Source organism: Lissotriton helveticus, chromosome 6, assembly GCF_964261635.1.
Source record: "Lissotriton helveticus chromosome 6, aLisHel1.1, whole genome shotgun sequence".
Classification (NCBI taxonomy): Eukaryota; Metazoa; Chordata; class Amphibia; order Caudata; family Salamandridae; genus Lissotriton; species Lissotriton helveticus.
In genome coordinates, this window is record NC_136067.1 from 1,419,392,125 (window position 1) to 1,419,410,352 (window position 18,228).

The window sequence follows — 18,228 nt, forward strand, 5'->3', positions numbered from 1 at the left end:
GTTCCTAGAGGTGGAGGGGTTGGCCTAACGGCTAAGGCGCTCGACCTCGGACCTGGGGATCTGGGTTCGAGTCTCGGTAACGACGCCAAAAACCTCCTGTGATTCTGGGCAAATCACTTAATCTCCCCGTGCCTAAAAAAATGAAAGTGTGTCCTCATGTAACGTAACTGGTGCTATGTAAAGCGCTCTGATACCTGATTCGGTTCGGGTCTAGTTCGCGCTATATAAAACTCTGCAAAAAAAAAAAAAAAAAATAGCCAGGGGGAAGCAGAGCTTTTCAAGCGCAAAGATAGTATGTTTTAAAGGATGAAGGGGACAAATCTAATTGCACCTCAGTGATAGACATATTGGATATTTAACCATAACATTTGATGAATCAAGGTCCGGGCTATGTTCAGGGAAAGTGAGTTCTAGATTCTTGTAGCCGAGTAAGAGAAGGTCATGGAGCTTAGATTTCATTTTTTAACCTTAAGCTGTAGCACTGTATTATGTATTGTGTCACTTCACTAGCCAAAATGGTATCCTTTAAGTTACCCGCCTCTCAAATGTTGACAACTTTAGTTTAGTGAAGGGAGATAATTAGAGACTAAGGGCCTCATTGCAATGCAGGTTGGATGAGTGTCTGGCTGGCATTGTATCGATCACCTGACAAGGAGTCGGCATTCCCACTTCCCTATTTACATTGCGGCTGCCTCCACAGCGGTCTGAAAGAGCATCCTTCCTATTGCTGCTTGTCCTGGTGCCTGCCACATGGTGCTGGAATGTTTAGAGGAATGCAAAAAGAACAATTGATGGAGATAATGCAGAACAATGTCATACATTCACCCCAGTACAGAGATCTGGGCCTAATCCATTGTTTTTTTGCTCACCATGCTGTTCCAGTTTCGACCCAGCCATATGCAAATCAGTCTTGACCCTGCGCCCAATGGGAACAGTCCAGCCCGAACTGCCAGGCCAGGTCCTCCCTGGACTGGAAACAATCATCATAGGACCGGTTTCAGGCTTCCAGCCCTCATCAGCCAGGATAGCTTGACTCCAGTGGCATGGGAAGCATGGGACCCACGTCTGGGCATACCCGTCCAATTCGGGGTGACAAATGCAAAAAGAACAATTGATGGACAGAATGCAGAACAATGTCATAAATTCACCCCAGTACAGAGATCTTGGCCTAATCCATCGTTTGTTTGCTGGACTATTCCCACAAGGAACAGGGTCAAGACTGATTTGCACATAGCTGGGTCCAAACTGGGGTGGTGTGGTGAGCAAAAGAATGATGGATTAAACCTAGATCCTTGTGATTGGGGGTTAATGTTTGCATTGTCCAGCATTCTGTCCATCAATTGTTTCTTTTGCATATGTCGCCCTAAGTTTGCTCCAAATTTGAGGTGGTGGTCTGCCTAAAATGTGTCATATGGAAGCAAGGAGCATTTACAAGTGTACCTGCATCACACATAAGGCTGTGTTCAGGGTGGTGCTCGGTCGATAAGATTTGGGGGGTGAGCTGCAGATTTCCCAACAATCACACTGGGAGATCTTTTTTTAAACACATTATATGAGACGCAGGACAGAAGGGGGGGCTTAAGGGGCAGTGGAAAGAGAGAGGAGAGCAGATTGATAGGAGCACCTAAAACATAACATTTCTAAAACTAATCAATATTTTTAAGGCCTTCAAAACAGAGAAATAAGGTGTGTGTGTGTTTTTGCCAGTGTGGGCATGTAAATATCACAGGTGAAACCCAACAGACACTTCACCGTACCTGACTGAAAGCACTTGTACCCAACTATTTACTACAGAATCAACTTTTTTAGGCGTGAGTAACACCTCAAACCCCCCCCCCCCCTGAAGCTACGCCACTACCTGTGTTTCTGAGTAACCCGGAATACCACACATGAAAATCGATCATATAAAGAGAACAATTCATCCTTTAGAGCAGTGTAAACTCCTACAACCAGCTAAGGAAGTGCTCCTAGAATGGGGCAAATCTATCCACCTGACATTAGAACTATTTCATCCTATCAGCTCTTGAAGAAAACCTGCTATTTTAACTGTACTTCCAAGAGTAAATAAAAACTGGCTCCTTAATGATATTACTGGTGAAGGGCACTGCGGCTAATAATATTCAAACACTGTTATTCTAAGTTGCATTTGTTTCTTATAGGTCCCTACTCTAGACAGTGCGTGCGCTGTCTCAAAAGAGACATGTTGGGTATACTTTGTTGGCTTCATCCCTCCCCTAGGCTTCCCAATTACTGGCTCCATTATGTCTCTCCTAATCTTTTTCCCCATATGTCCATTGCATGCATGTTTCATGCCTCTTCCTTTGTTCTGCCCTCCCCAAGAGCAGGGGCTAATTAATTAGTACTATCCATCTACTCCTCTCATTTAATGACAATTTTAGGAACTTCTTTATGCTTTGTTAAAGAGCTCATCTCAGGAGCAGTCATGTTTTCACTCGCTCCAAGCGTTACGCCATTTCTGTAAACAGGCCTGTATATCATGTTCTTATCTTGTTTCTTTTCCTGTCCCCCAATCACCCTGCTGTCACTTTCTCTATCCCTCACCCCATGTGTCTGCTTGCCATGTGCTTCTCTGACCGCCATGACATTTTTGTCCCCCAGTCCGCATTTTTTCTTATCCTGTCCCCCAATCATCCTCCTCCTGCTGTTGCTTGTCCCCTCGGTCTGTGGCTGCTTGCCCTATGACCGCAATGAAACTGACCTCTAAATAATGTTCTGATATTGTTTTTCAAGCCACAGCATGTTTTTCAATTACCAGGAGAGCATTCGTGGGGAGAGAGCAAGAAAGTCAGCAATCCCCTCCATGGTCTCCATTGCCTTGCAAGGTCACCCAACCGCTTTGTTTCAACTGCCCTTCACTCACTCATTCTCACCCCCCTTGTTACCCTGAGATAGTTACAGAAAGCAGGAACATGTCATAAATGGGTTGCTAGTTTCTAATAAAACAGGCTGCAGGAAGGGCTTGTTTCAATTAACTGGATGGACATTGTAAACAACCACATGCCACCAACTGCACTCCTAGGTACTGGAGTGCATCTGTATAGTAAGTGTTTTGTGGTATCGAATGCAGCGCATAGTACATAAACAAGCAAATGGTTTGGTATGTTGCAGAATTACAGGTTACAGTCAGATGATAAGTGAAAGGCTTATTGCAAGATAAAATAAGCAAATGTATTTTCAACAGAAGGAACCCTGCCTTTGAGATTTAGGTTTGGTAAATGTTGATGCCAACAATCAAGTAAATTCATATTACTCAGATTTTGAAAACTGAAACCTACCACGGGCGCCAAAAAGGCACTTTGCGCAAGCAGGTCTCTAAGCTCCATGCGAACCAATGTATCAACACTGGTAATAAATTATACAGTACTATTAGGTAACAATTTAAGGTTGATATCTCTGAGTACTACAAAAATGTGTTGCTATTACACAAATTGACAGGATTAATGTTATCAACTTCAGAACGCCCAAAGTCTGAGTTTGCCCTGCCAGGATCTGGCCATGTGACCCAGTGATAACAGTACAGTGGCCTAATGGCTGGTGTACCACTTTCCTGCAATGACCTTGACATCTAGGTGGATGTTGTAACTCCAATTCACTGACTGGAGTGAAGGTATGGTCAGACTATTCCATGTTTATGTCAAACCAAGTAGAGAAAACAATGACCCACAAATCACCATGTAGTAGGAAGAGGGAATACATTTAATAAATAATTCCTGAATATGAATCTACACATGCAATGATCTCTGCATTTTGATGACTGTTGGCTGTGATACGTCTAGCTAGTTGGATACCTTAGTGAGTTCAGTGCCAGCAGCAGGCATGTGTGTGTAACATGCAAGTCACAAGTATGAATTGCTCTAAAGCAGGTGGTACATTCTATTCTTGAGAGGTGAACAAAATTAGTATCATGTTTTTTCAAGGTAAATTTGGCAGCACTCATTAAAGGGGATTTACACATTTTATATTGTGTTTTGCTCTCTATCAAGTGGTAAATTCAATTTGGGAGACCTTGTTCATGAATGTCTGCGGTTACACAAAAGAGTAAGGGCGCATCAGCTATGGGTGCTGCATCTGCCTGGGAACATTTATTATCTGCCCTTGCAATGCTGAAACACATTGACATTGACAAAGCCAACAGCTCTCACATTGCTGAGACCGATTGACTTTGCAAATGCTTGTTTATTCTTGTAACTGTTATTATATATGTAGAACTCACATTTTACACTTCATCTTTTTTTTACTTTAAGTAACTTGCTATGTATATATCACTCTCAATGTACTGGTTCTTTGTTGTGTAATATATTGTTATCTGATGATCTTTTGCAACACCATCATATTTTTTATGAAATGTTGTATATCCGGTTTACTGCTTGTATGAAACTGTTCTTTAGTGAAACATTCTGTCACTCTTTGCCTTACGTTTGGAGGGGTCCAAGCCCCAGTGTTAATATCTGAAAATTGGGGTGAGAACAGCCGCATAGGAGCATGTCTCCTCAAGGCTTTCATAGCCTTACACACTGGTACAGACCCCTTTGGGGCATCATGAAAGAACACTTACTACCGGCCCTTAAGGGTGCAGGATGTCCCATTTCAGCAATTTGTAGGCTTGTAAGCCTGTACAGCCCTGACATAGAATTTCAGCCCAGCTGAATCCTGTTTACCATCCTGAGAAGGATGGTGGCCTGCTCTGCACACAAACGGGCTCCCAGATGAAACACCCCCACAGGTCACTTGGGAGTTAGATCACCCTAAGGTATGGATTGTGGGGTCTGCCAGGGATGGGTACCTGCTCCATTTTTATTCTGCTTATACATAAATGACTTAGAAAGTAACATCAGAACTGGTAATATAGATGCACCAACAGTAGGTAACCGGTCCCTACCGGCCTTATTATACACTGATGATTGTGTCTTAATGTCGAGAACTGGGGTGGGATTACAAAAGCTTTTAACTGGTTTTAATGATTTTATTAGCCACCTTGGCCTACAAATGAATGTTGCAAAATCACATGTTATGATAATAGGTAAATCTCCAACAAAAACTAAAACTTTTTATATAAATAATGAAACATTGTCTCAGGTAGCAACTTTTTCCTATTTAGGTATACTCTTTAATGAAAAAAATTCATGGACACATCTAGTGGATGCAAGAATTGGAAGCTTTAATAAAAACGCAGAGGACATCTTCAGAATCACAAATAAATTAGGCTCTCGCCTAATTAAAGCCATAATAGACATCTACAAAGCACGAACATGTGCCGTCGCTTTGTATGGTGCTGGAGTCTGGGGCTTTACTAATACCCTGGAGCTTCAGAGAGCGGAAAATATGATGTTAAAACGCATATTGACATTACCTAAAAGCACTCCTGCAACTATGTGCCATTACAAATTAGGTGTAACACCGTTGACTTTATTTATGCAATTAGCTCCCCTGAAGCTCTGGCATAACATATGGACCAAGGAGGAACCAGTCCTGAATCGTGATATCATTTTAGATTGCTTGAAACTGGATTCTGTAAAAAAAATCTCTTGGTTATCTTATATTCACGAAAAATTAGGGAAGCTGGGTTTCGAGGACTGTTTCAGCACACCGGGTGATATTTCTGCATTCCCAAAAAACAATCTGAAAAAGGATTTTCTCTTTTATTTGAAGCAAGTAAGAGATAGTAAAGGGATGGCAAAAAAGGGTTGTAGAGCACTCATTATTAGTCAGCTCCCCAAAAATTGAACCGTACCTTTCCTTCTATTTTAATCAGGCCAAAATGTTTTACTTGATTAGATTCGGGATGCGCATTGCTCATCTCCTGGTGTCGTATCCATGTGATGTATACTGTGATACTAAACTAGAAATGTGTCCATGTGATTCACTTTCTGCACAGAGCACCTTACATGTCATGTTTTTTAGCAAACTTTATTCTGGCCCGAGACGTACCTTTTTAAAACAATTATTATGTTTTTTAAAGAAAGTGCCAACCTGCGCTATGCCATCTTCTTCTCTTAAATGACAAATGTATTTGTTTAATGATTTGTAGGTATATTTCCTCTGCAGTTCAGCTTCGTAACATTGTAAAAAAATGATGCCTGTGTTTTGATTTTGTTAAAGATTAATTTTATTATGTATATTTACGTAATTCAAATGTTTCTTACTGCTCTTTTATGGCTAATTTAGCCGAATAAAGATCTTTGATTGACTGACTGACCCTAAGGTATTTTGGCAGATTTGCACCCCCAAGCCCACAAGGTTAGGAAGCGCTATGTAGAAGTATAGATATGATTATATATGTATGTATACAATCAATGTAACAGAACAATGGTTGCATTGTTTATCTTCTTTACCATTCTCATAAAACTGTTTACTCTGTTCTGTTTCCTTCTATCAATCATTGCAGCACACGTATTTTACACAAGAATCTTATGGGTTCAATAAAAGTTTGAAATGCCAATTTGAGTATTTCTTGTGTCTCCCTTTGGGCATGCTTGAGTTACTAACGAAAGGGGCTGATCTGTTTCCATGATTTCCGTGGGGAGTCAGGGTTGTCATGTTCTGAGGTTGCACATGCCATCCAATTACCTTGTAAGGTTAGAGTTCCAGATCGTGCACGTTGGAAATAGAACTGCTGGTGGGTCCCTTAAAAACTTAGTTACAAAGATACCCTGTGCGATTGCCGTTGCTACAACATGCATATTATGAGCTTTCCTGGGATGCTTTGTCTCCTGGATTTTTTTGTCCTGGCTGGTCCTCTGTGGATGCATTACTGGCTGTTGCAACTACAGTGGCTGCTGGGGAGAGGGGTAGATTCGATCATGTTTGTTCATTGGAACTGGCGAGAGGGGTGCCACCGGAAACATCTTCTGCGGCAGCTGGAAACAGTATTGTTTTGTCTGCTTCTCGGAACATTTAAACAATCTGGCAGTTTCAAGCAATGAAGATTTATTTTTAATGCGGAGACGTTTTTGCTTGTAAATTTCCTTTTAATACTATCTTTTTATGCACTTTTCTATAGGAACCTTTAAATACCTTTTTGGCTTTATTTATGCTTTTAATATTAAAGAGCACATTGCTTTTAAGATGTGAGGTTTCATTGCATATTTGACCTTGTATTTTAGGATATGTTTTAGGAAGCTTTTAGTTGCCTTTCATACAAAGAATGGGTGTTATGTGGTTACATAGACCTCGGATGAGAAACACCACCATTTTACATGTTCACGTTTAAATTGGACACCTTACTTAAATGCTGACTTTTGACACACATTGTTTGCGTGCCCATATGGGATAATATAATCTGAAATGGATTTCGTTACATTTACACTTCTTTGTAGGCATATTATCAGGGCCTTGAACATTCTGTACCAGGTTTCATCATCATCATCATCAGTTAAGCTTTATTCGGTTTACTAAGAACCATCAAAGCATATAAACACAAAACATTTTCATCATTAAAAGTCTAAAATACAATTTACACAGTGTAAAAGTTAAAGGAATAAAAAAGACCATTAAAATTTTCCCAAAAATTAAAAAAAAGTTAAAAAAGATAAAATCATAATACCAAAGTACAGCGCTATTCTCCTAACACAGTGTCTGTGCAAATCTAGCAGCTCAATCAGTGGACTATTATATCTTTACTTGGCTTAGTAAGATTCCAGTGCGCATAATCTAATTGAAAAGAGTCCAACGAACCCTAGCTAACAGAATTAAATCCTAAAATAGAACTAATAAATATAATATTCCTCTTAGTAGAGTACAACCTTAGAGAGTTTATGCCAAACGTTGGTTAAAAACCGACTTACAGAAAAAACTATTGCTTCTGAGGTGTCAGTTTTTAACATTCTGTATGCGATTTTCTAAGAATTAACCTTCAGGTTTAAACAAACAGAGTGTATCTATTTTCTTTGGTGGTCACGGAATTCTGAACAGAAAAACAAAACATGATCCTCCGTCTCAGGAACTTCACCACAGGCAGGGCATTTATCTGAATTTCACACTCCTGTCCATTTACTCGTATGTGTTGCAAATCTCACAAACAGACTTTTAGCCAGGGAAGGAAAAATTATATTTAAAAAAAAAAAAAAAAGATTTTTGGCCAAAGCTTGAATTCAAGGAACTGATCGGTCAGACGACCTAATGAAGATGTTTTTATTAGTCGGTCATGCAGGAAGGCCCAATACCTGGTTTTAAGTAGAGCAGCATCAGAATTTCTGATATTCTCAGGACTAACCCTGAGTCTGCTCAGCCCCAATCTCCTACACCATGTTGAGCTATATTGTAACCAAGGGGTTTTTAGGGCACCATTGGTCTTCATTAGATCCATCATTGCAGCCCTATACTCTATATTAGTTATGGGGTAGACCAGATATGTACCAAAAACATCAAAGGTCTTACAAGTGCCATATCTGCAATGTGTTTGCTACCCAGGTCCAGAAAAAGTGGAATTAAGGGAGTACTCAAAGGAACATTGAAGGTGATCTGATACATTTAATCTCCTCCACTGTTAACTTCTAGGTATCCGCATACCACCAAACTTCGGCACCAAAAAGGGCAGCAGTTAGTACTTTGGCTTGATATGCTTCCAAAGCTAGGGATATGGATCTGGGCCAGGTCAGTTTGTGCAATCTGAGTGTAGCCTTGGATCTTTGTGCCAAAAGCAAGATACTTTTTCTAAGCTGGGGTTCCCAACTCAGCGTGTCAGCCAACTTGACACCTAGATAATTGAAGAAAAAACTCTTTCAAGAGGTTCATCAGCTACTCTCACAGTACTATTTCTAACGTGACCTTTCCTAAAAATCATGTATTCAGTTTTTGACGCATTTATTTTCAGTTCCCTAGAAACACAAATTTCAAAAAGGTATTAATTCAATTTTAAAGGCCGGTACAGTTTTTCGGTATGAGTAACGAATCATGAATGAAATTCTATTTCTATAGCGCATGATTACCCTGAGGCCTCGCAGCGCTGAATCATCAGCAAAAAGTACTATAGGAATCTTCCTGCCATTTCAATACGGAAGAGTTGTTATTGCAATCCGGACGTTCCTTAACAACATCATGCATCTATAGGGTAAACAGAGTTGGAGCCAAAACGCACCCTCGGCGTACCCCATGAAGAATTAGAATCTGCTTTGTTAATCCCCCTTTGGTTTCCACATCGTACCTGGGCATAATTTTTTCCGTGCAACCTTGCAATTAAATTAATCATGTTAGCCAGGCCCCCATCTCAATTACCAGTCTTAATTTCACTGTATCAAAATGTTAATGTTTGTTGTTGTCCGCTCTGCAACAGTTCTGCAAGGGTATAATCAATAATGACAGACTGACTAGAGACCCGGTATGATAACATAGGTGAAGTTTATTATATAAACGACACCAATCCTTTGTGTGGGCAGAGGAACATTTTGCTGTCACCATCAAGGTTGGTTCTTGCCAGAGTTCCAGTCCAGCCTTCCTGAGAAGGACGATGGCCTGCTCTGCACACAAACGGGCTCCCAGATGAACCATACCCACAGGTAACTGGGGAGTTATATCACCCTAAGGTATTATGGCAGATTCGCACCCTCCAAGCCCACTAGGTTAGGAAGCGCTAGGTTGAAGTATAGATATGATTATATATTAATGCTTATAATCAATGTAAGAGCACAGTGGTTGAATTATCTTCTTTACCATTTTCGTAATGCTGATTACTCTGTTCTGTTTCTTTCTATTAATCATTGCAGCAGACATATTTTACACAAGAATCTTATTGCTTCAATAAATGTTTGAAATGCCAATTTGAGTATGTCTTGTGTCCCCCTTTGAGCATGCATGAGCTACTAATGAAAGGGACTGATCTGTTTCCACAATTTCCTTGCCGAGTCGGGGTTGTTTTGTTCTGATGCTGCACATGCCATCCGTTACCTTGTAAGGTTAGAGGTCCAGATGGTGAGCTGTGAGCTAGCCAGGAATAAGGCCAACACATCCTGATGGTGTGCATAGACTCAATTTTGGACAGTTTTGACGTTTAAGTTGTCCAAATGCACAGTCTTACTAATATAGTATGAACTGTACGACAGAACAAAACAAGGCAGCAGGCCTTTCCCTTCTGTGCAGTCAGGATCAGGAACAACATCCCTATATCTTTTAGGACCGCACCAATGCTGTTCCCATTTATAAGAGTTGAAGACTAACTTTTAGGAACAATACATAACAATGCATTAATAGTTCACAAACCAGCTACCTCTCCTTTCAGTAATTGATTTCATTCATAAGTTTGACCCTGTACAGTTTCCTCTGTCTTTTGACTAGGCTTGCCTTATAGAAATGCCACATACATGACAATACCATTGCTAAAAGAATCCGGTAAATATTGTTAAATTAAAATTAAGGTGATGCACTCAGATCTGAAAATAACATGTTAAACACATGATTATTAAGGAGGCAGGAATTGAATGTGGGTATGCTATGTTTGTGGTTTTTGAATAGTCTGTCATTAGCCAAAAGGAAACAGAGTGCTGTATATGGTCAACCAATCAGGCAATGCACTGTACACAGTCATTGTAGAGTGGGGTGTTAGATTTCAATTTCCGTCTTTATTCGATCATAATCAATCATAAAAGACACATTAAGACAAATAAAATATGATATAAAAAGGCATACATTTTCATACAAGAATATTTTGTTAAAAAAAGCATGTCATATAAAATCCCAAGGCTGTTAAAACAATGATTAGGTTTAAAAGGGAGAATTCAGGTCAAAAGCTATTAATGCATAATTACACAGGGCTTAGTTACAGTCTACAATATTGAACTGAATGCCGTGGGGGAAACTTGAGTACACCAATGCATAAGCAGATAGATTACATAAAGCCTTGCAGGTTTTTCCTTTTAAGGACCCAAGTCCAGCTCAGAAACTTAGCCATAGCAAAAACTATGACTTCAGAAGTTTCAGATTTTAAAATACGTAGGGCCGTTTGACAAGATCTAGTTCCAAACTTTGTACAAACCGGCTTGAGCCATTTCAGCCGAGGACTCTTGTATGCAGGGCACACAAACAGGACATGCAATAGAGTCTCGTCCTCAGTTAAACAAGTGTCACATTTTATCTCCGTGTCATCCCGCCACTTTTTGTAAACGATTTTAGGGGGGGTGTTCCCACTCTAAATTGGTGGAAGAGTTTTTTATCACCAGGACGTGTGATAATGTCGCAATAGACCTCCAGCTTATGCTCACACTTATATTCAAGAAAGAGGCCTGTGAGGAAACCACTAGTAACCGAGGACAGCGACTTTACACAAACCTTGGCCCTATATAAGGCTTCAAGATCTCTTTTAGATGTAAAGGAATTCCCCTCTGGGTCCTCCCACAAGTGAATGAGGCCGATTTCAGGTAACAATGCCTTAATCTTTTGGAGCCAAGGAATTTTGTTTGATTTATCTGCTTCCCTAATGGACTTAACAGCTTTTGCATAAGGTGCTAGCTCCGGGGTTGTCCAAAGTCTTCGCCAATAGGCAAGTGGTCTAAAACCCGCTGCCTCCTCAAAAGAAATACATCCTAGATCTAAAAGTAGGGGCCTCATAGGAGAGGATTGAGGAAGGCCGGTCAATGTCCTCAGGAACTTGTTCGGGGCGAAGTCTAATGGTGCTAAGTTTTCGAATCCCCCAAAGTTCCGCCCCGTAAATTATTGAAGCTCTAACTTCCCTTGGTAAATAGATAGAGCCGGACCAACTGGTTTGGTTTGGGACAACCGGCATTCTTTTAGGAGGGCCCCTGCTAGTTGGTTATGCCTTAAGACTAATAGATCTAACTGTGGCTTCCAGTTCAAAAGTTTGCCCAAAGTAACACCCAGGTATGCAAAGGAGTCGGTTTGTTCCAGGGGCACATTGTTCATTTCCACTCTAGCTTTCACTACTTTGTGTTTATGCAAGACCATGAACTTCGTCTTATCGACGTTAACTACTAAATCATGGGGTGTTAGATAGATTTGGTACTTTGTAATAGGTGGACATGATCACCAGCTTTGGTGTTCTTTTGCACATTAGAGATACATTTTGGCTCAGCACCATACTGTAGAAAACGTGTGGCCTTGGTAAAAAAACAATAAAGTACAATTCTGTCAACATAGTCTTTGGCTAGGGGAGAGTGTGTGTGTACACATACAATTCACACACACACACACATGTTGATACTGCAGCCACCAGGAATCAATAATGACAAAATATAGCAACCACTAAGTTTTATTATAGCTTACATTATTGTGTAATGAGTGTCCACATGCCCTCCATTTAACAATATTTTTCAGTGAGTATTTGTTGATTTAGTTATGGTGTACTCTTTCCTTTGTCAGTGTCTTCTCAAAGCACAACCTGCTGCTTTGCCCATTAGCACTAAATGCAGGGCATGGCCTTCATCTAAACTCAGTGGTCAGCCCCATGGCCCCAGGGCTTACTTGACACACTCTTGGGGCAACGGACTCAGAGGCCTGGAAGCAGTGTTCAGTCATTCCAGACCACATTCTCTTTGTCCTCCACCAGCGTTTAAAGCTGTGTCTTTTGGACTAGCAGTATGGTTATTCCCTCTACTCATCCCCCATTCTCCAATCCCCCTTATTCACTCGAACCTCAGTGCCCATTCATCATATCCTTCACCCATACCAAGTGGCCTCTGAGCACACAAATAGTAATTGGAAGTGCAATGCATTTAGAACCCCAGTAACAAAGGTCCAAAAGGTACACCATTCTGCCTTACCCATAGGGTTCTGGGCACAGATTGTGACTCTGTCTACAGTTCTTCAGCCCTCAATGCCCTTATTGATGTATTATGCGGTTGCAAACCCTGCTGATTATTGTTATTAGTTTTTTGAGTGGGACATAAAGCAGTTTCCCACATTCTATTTTATACCCTTAGCACCCTGGTGCTGGCCTGTGCCTCCATACCTCTTCAAACACCATTCCTTTAATTCTGAAACATAGTTTAACAAGTCACAGTTCACAATTTTCGAATTATGCACTTCACTTAATGTTGACTGGGGTGAAATGTTCAGTTTTTTTTTATAAACAATCATATTCAGTAGTTCAAGAACTGATTCGCAGTTTACAAACTTCATCCGATGGCTTCCAAACTGCAATTAGGATTTGGATTTCTAAGCTCCGCTTAGATTTACAGGTTTTCGCTTTCAGTTTTAAAAAATAAAAATCTGAAAGAAACAGTTAGTTTTGGATTCCTTACCTTAGAATTACCCCCTGGCGTCAGACTGGTTCCGGAAAGTTTTTCATCAGCAGTACCCCTATGCGGCGGAAGGTGGCGTTGGTCGACTCCGCGTTCGTTGTCGGCGTTGTGGTCGCCGGGATGACGTTGCGGTAGCTACATAGACACTGCCCTCATGTGAAGACGTCAGTTCTTTCTTTTTCCGCACAAGCAAGCACAGATCCGGAGAGTGCGGTACCTCCAGTCACGCTTTGACTGACTTTTTTCTCGACTTTTGTCGAATTAGTTTGTTTAGTCCATTGACTCCTTGTGCACGAGGGATGCCCTGCTTCAAGGCATGCAGTTCCTGTAACTGACTAAAGTCAGTGATGGACCTGCACCGCGTGTGCCTCTACTGCCTGGAGCGCGACTATGACTCCAAGTCGTGCTCCGAATGCCGAACCATGGCCCGAAGTCTTTGCGTGAGCGGTCCTGAATGCTCCTCGAGGCACGGCAGTTGGCTCCGCGTCGCTCAAGGTCCCGGTAGGGTGGGAGGTCAAGGGACCAATCGCGAAGTCATCATCACTCCTCTTCCAAAGTCTTCGCACTCGGGTCAGGTAAGTCGTGGCATAAGAAGAAGTTGAAGAAGCATTGTCGCTCTTCGACTTCCCCTCGTCCATCGGCCGATGCGACGAAGGGTACGGGTGATGCCCCTCCAGTGGCTCCACATGCAGAGCCTACAGGGTCAACTCCGGCCTTCCCCCCCTTCCCGGGGCCGGGAGCGACCCCTGCCCAGCTTCGTCAATTTTACAAAGCGATGCATGCCATCTTTGGGCAGCCCGACTCCACGGGCGCGACTTCATCACCCCGCGGACTCAGCTGGGGCCCTAGGCCTTCAACGCCGGCGGCTTCGGCTTTGGCACCACAGGGCCCTCTTGGATCCAGGCCTGGATCCAGTTTAGTTCCGATCAACCTCGTTAAACCTCCACCGGCACGGTTTCCACCGGCATCACGTCCGCAGCCATCGCCGGCTGGACCCCTAGCCGGCGCCGACCACGGTTTCCGCCCCGATGTGGACGTGGAGCCAGCCCGGCATCGATGGGTACTTTTGTGCCTGTGTTCCACCCTGGCCATTTTCAGCCAGATTGGCAGCCAGAGGAGGGTGAGGAAGACTGGAAGGGTTCTGGTGACACTTTAACAGAGCAGTTGGATTATTATGATCTGGACTGGAGAGAGGGATTGGGGGATGCCAGTGGCCTGGATACCTCCCCAGACCTAGGGGTGTTGCCTCCTCCTACCGTGGCTATGGAGGAGGGAGTGTCATATGCAGTGATGTTGCGTAGGGTGGCAGAGGCTCTCTATCTCGAGCTACCTATGGTGGCAGTCAGGTCTAACCTCCTGTCAGAGGTGCTTCAATGAAGCCCTAACAGACATCCTTTTGGGCACCTGGTCCAGGCCCAACACACAGGCTCCTGTGGATAGGATGATTGCCCGACGCCACCGCCCGGCCCTGGGTGACCCCACTTTCATTTCCCAATACCCCATCACTGAGAGCTTGGTGGTCCAAGCCTCCACATCCAAAGGCACCTTCCCTAAAGCTCCACCTGATAGGACTGCGGTCGGTAAACACTGCATGTCTGTTGAGCTGTTATACCCACTATGTGTGGGATATGGTGGTGCAAGTGCTGCCTCAGTGCCAGAGGAGACCCAAGCCGTGCTCTCCCGTGCAGTTGCCTAGGGGAGAGACGCCGCAAAGTTTACCATCTGCTGTTGACTGGACACTGCCGACTCGCTGGGTAGGACGATTTCAACATCGGTAACCCTTCGCCGCTACTCCTGGCTGAGGTCGACTGTTTTTTCTGGGGATGTCCAGAACACTCTGATGGACATGCCTTTTGATGGCCGTCGCCTGTTCGGCGTCAAAGCAGACAGTGTGCTAGAGCGCTTCAGGGATTCTCGCGCTACATTCAAGTCCTTGGGCCTCTCCTCAACCTTTTGCCCCTTTCGTAGCATACTGAAGGGGTGCCCCGCCCTGTTCCTTCTAGGTCCACATGCCGGCGCAAGCTGTTCAGCCCCAGTGCGACTGGGGACGTGGGAATGACCACCGTGGTTCTGGGGCCAGTGGGCAGGCCAGTCCACCACCGTCCCCTCTGAAACAGCCTCCAAACCCTCCTAGTTGGACCTTTGAGGCCCATCACACATCAGTGGGTGGCAGAATTTGCCATCATCTCTCCCACAGTCGTCCCATTATGTCGGACAGGTGGGTTTTGCAGATAGTCTAAAGGGGATACACTGTCTTCTTCGAGACTACCCCCCAGCCATGCCACCTCAGTACCATCGAATGTCGGGGATCATCTGTCCCTTCTCCAACAGGAAGTTATGGCTCTCTTGGCCAGGGCACCATCGAACGAGTTCCTGCCCCAGAAGTAGGTTGTGGATGCTATTCCCACTACTTTCTGGAACCCAAAAAGGACAAGGGCCTGCGTCCTATCTTGGATCTCAGGAACATCAACCATTTCCTCCGGAAGGAGAAGTTCAAAATGTTGACCATGGCTTAGGTCCTGTCTGCCCTGGACCCTGGAGACTGGCTGGTATTGTTGGACTTGCAGGACGTTTATTTTCACATCTCTGTCCTACCGGCCCAATGGCGTTACCTGCGGTCCACGGTAGGCCATGAGCACTTTCAGTTTACTGTGCTCCCCTTTGGCCTTACCAGAGCCCCTCGGGTGTTCACCAAAGTGATGGCAGTGGTCGCAGCTTATCTGTGCAGATCAGGGGTTCCAGTCATCCCCTATCTTGACGACTGGTTGTTGAAGGTGGGCTCTCCCCAGGCAGTCGTCTCCCACTTCCAGACTACGGCCGACCTCCTGCATTCGCTAGGGTTCTGCATCAACGTGCCAAAGTCACATCTGAATCCCTCTCAGAAGCTGCTGTTCATCGGAGTGGTTCTGGACACAACGCAGTTTTGGTCTATCCTCCTGATATTCGGGCTATGATTCTGATCTTTTAGCCTCTATCCCGGGTTTCGTTCAGGATGACCCTCCGGCTGCAGGGCCTGATGGCCTCCTGCATCGTGCTGGTGAATCATACCAGATGGCATATACGGGATCTGCAAGGGACCTGAAGTTCCAGCTGGCACAACATCAGGGGAACCTCCCCGATTGCATCCAGATCTCAGAGGGCACTGCACACCAACTGCAGTGGTGGCTCACAAACCAGGATTGGGTCGACTACAGATCCCTCTCCCTTCCTCAACCAGAGTTCCCTTCTGGGATGTGACGGCGACATGGGGAAGGCGGAGATCAGAGGTCTCAGGTCTCCGGCTGAGTCCGAGGTCCATACCAACCTTCTGGAGCTTCGGGTGAGTCGTCTTGCACTCAAGGCATTCCTTCCCTCTGTACGGGAATGAGTAGTGCAGGTGTTCGAGGATAACACCACCGCCATGTGGTACTGCAACAAACAGGGCGGCGTGGGGTCTTGGACCCTATGCCAAGAGTCTCTCCATATCTGGACGTGGCTGGAACATCAGGGTATCTCCCTGGTGACTCAACACCTGGCAGGTTCTCTGAACGCCAGGGCGGATGAACTCAGCCGCAGGTGCATGATGGATGCACTCGGAGGTGGCGCAAGGTCTCTTTCAACAGTGAGGAAAGCCTTGGTTAGATGTGTTCGCCACCGAAGAGAACGTGCAATGTCAGCAATTCCGCGGGTTGGAATTTCCAAGGCAGTACTCGCTAGGCAACGCTTTTCGTCGCAAGTGGAGTTGTGGTCTTGTATACGCCTTTCCGACTATACCATTTCTGCCCAGATTGTTGAAGATCAAGCGCAACCGGGCCCAAATCATTCTTGTGGCTCTGGATTGGGCACGAAGAGTCTTGTATCCCAAGCTGCTCAACATGGCCATCGATCCTCCGATCTGACTGCCTCTTCGGGAGGATCTTCTGTCGCAGCAGTAGGAGACGGTCCTCCACTCGAACCTGTCCAGCCTCCACCTCCTTGTGTGGAGAGTAAGCTGCAGCAGTTGACGTCTTTTGACCTGCCTCCCAAAGTCTGCGATGTTATCTTGGCAGCCAGGCATCCCTCCACTAAGATGGTATACGCCTGCAGATAGAACAAATTTATGGCATGGGGCACAGCAAAGTCTGTGGATCCCATTTCCGCCCCTCTTTCTGAGGTCCTCTTGTTCCTCCTTTCTTTGGCCCAGCAGGGCTCTGCTCTAGGCACTCTTAAGGTCTACCTCTCGGCTATTTCAGCCTTCCTTAGGCTTCCTGATCAGCCTTCTCTTTTCAAGTCCCTGTTGTAAATAGATTCCTTAAGGGCATTCCTCATCTTTTTCCTCCTGTTCCCATCGTAATGCCTCAGTGGGACTTGAACTGTGTTCTTACCTATCTTATGTGTACTCCTTTTCAGCCGCTACATAACTGTCTTCTCAGACTTCTCACACTGAGGACTGCATTACTGGTGGCCATCACGTCTGCACGCAGGGTGAGTTAGCAACAAGCTCTTTCTTCCAAGCCTCCCTTTCTGGCTGTGCATCCGGACAAGATCGTCCTTAGAATTAGACCTTTCTTTCTTCACAAGGTGGTTACTTCTTTCCACAATGGCCAAACCATCACTTTGCCCACCTTCTTTCTGCCTTTGCATCCTTCGAAAAAGGAATGAGGCTCCACATTTTGGACCCAAAACATGCGCTTTCCTTCTACTTGGATCGCACCAAACAATTACGGGTGGACGACCAGCTCTTTGTTGATTACGTGGGCCCTAAATGGGTTGGGCCGTGCACAAACGGACCATCTCCAGGTGGGTCATTCTTTGGTGAAGAAGGAGCCTCCAGTGGGTCTGCGCACCCATTTCACCAGGGAGCTGGAAGCTACTACTGCTTTGGGACGAGGAGTCCCCCTAAATGACACCTGTCAGTCAGCCACTTGGGCATCGCTGCACATGTTCACCAAACACTACTGCCTGGACATTCAAGTTCAGAAAGACAGCTTCTTTGGCCTTTCTGTTCTCCATACTTTTCTGGGGTGTACTTGGTACGCAGACCCACCTCTGGGGTTGGTAT

The 18,228-nt window shown here is 44.4% G+C and overlaps 1 protein-coding gene across 2 annotated transcripts in view; it reads left to right on the forward strand.

The window, feature by feature from the left end:
- The window catches only part of ADGB (androglobin), a 1,448,570-nt gene that overhangs the window by 307,142 nt on the left and 1,123,200 nt on the right, over positions 1-18,228 (forward strand). The window lies entirely within an intron of this gene.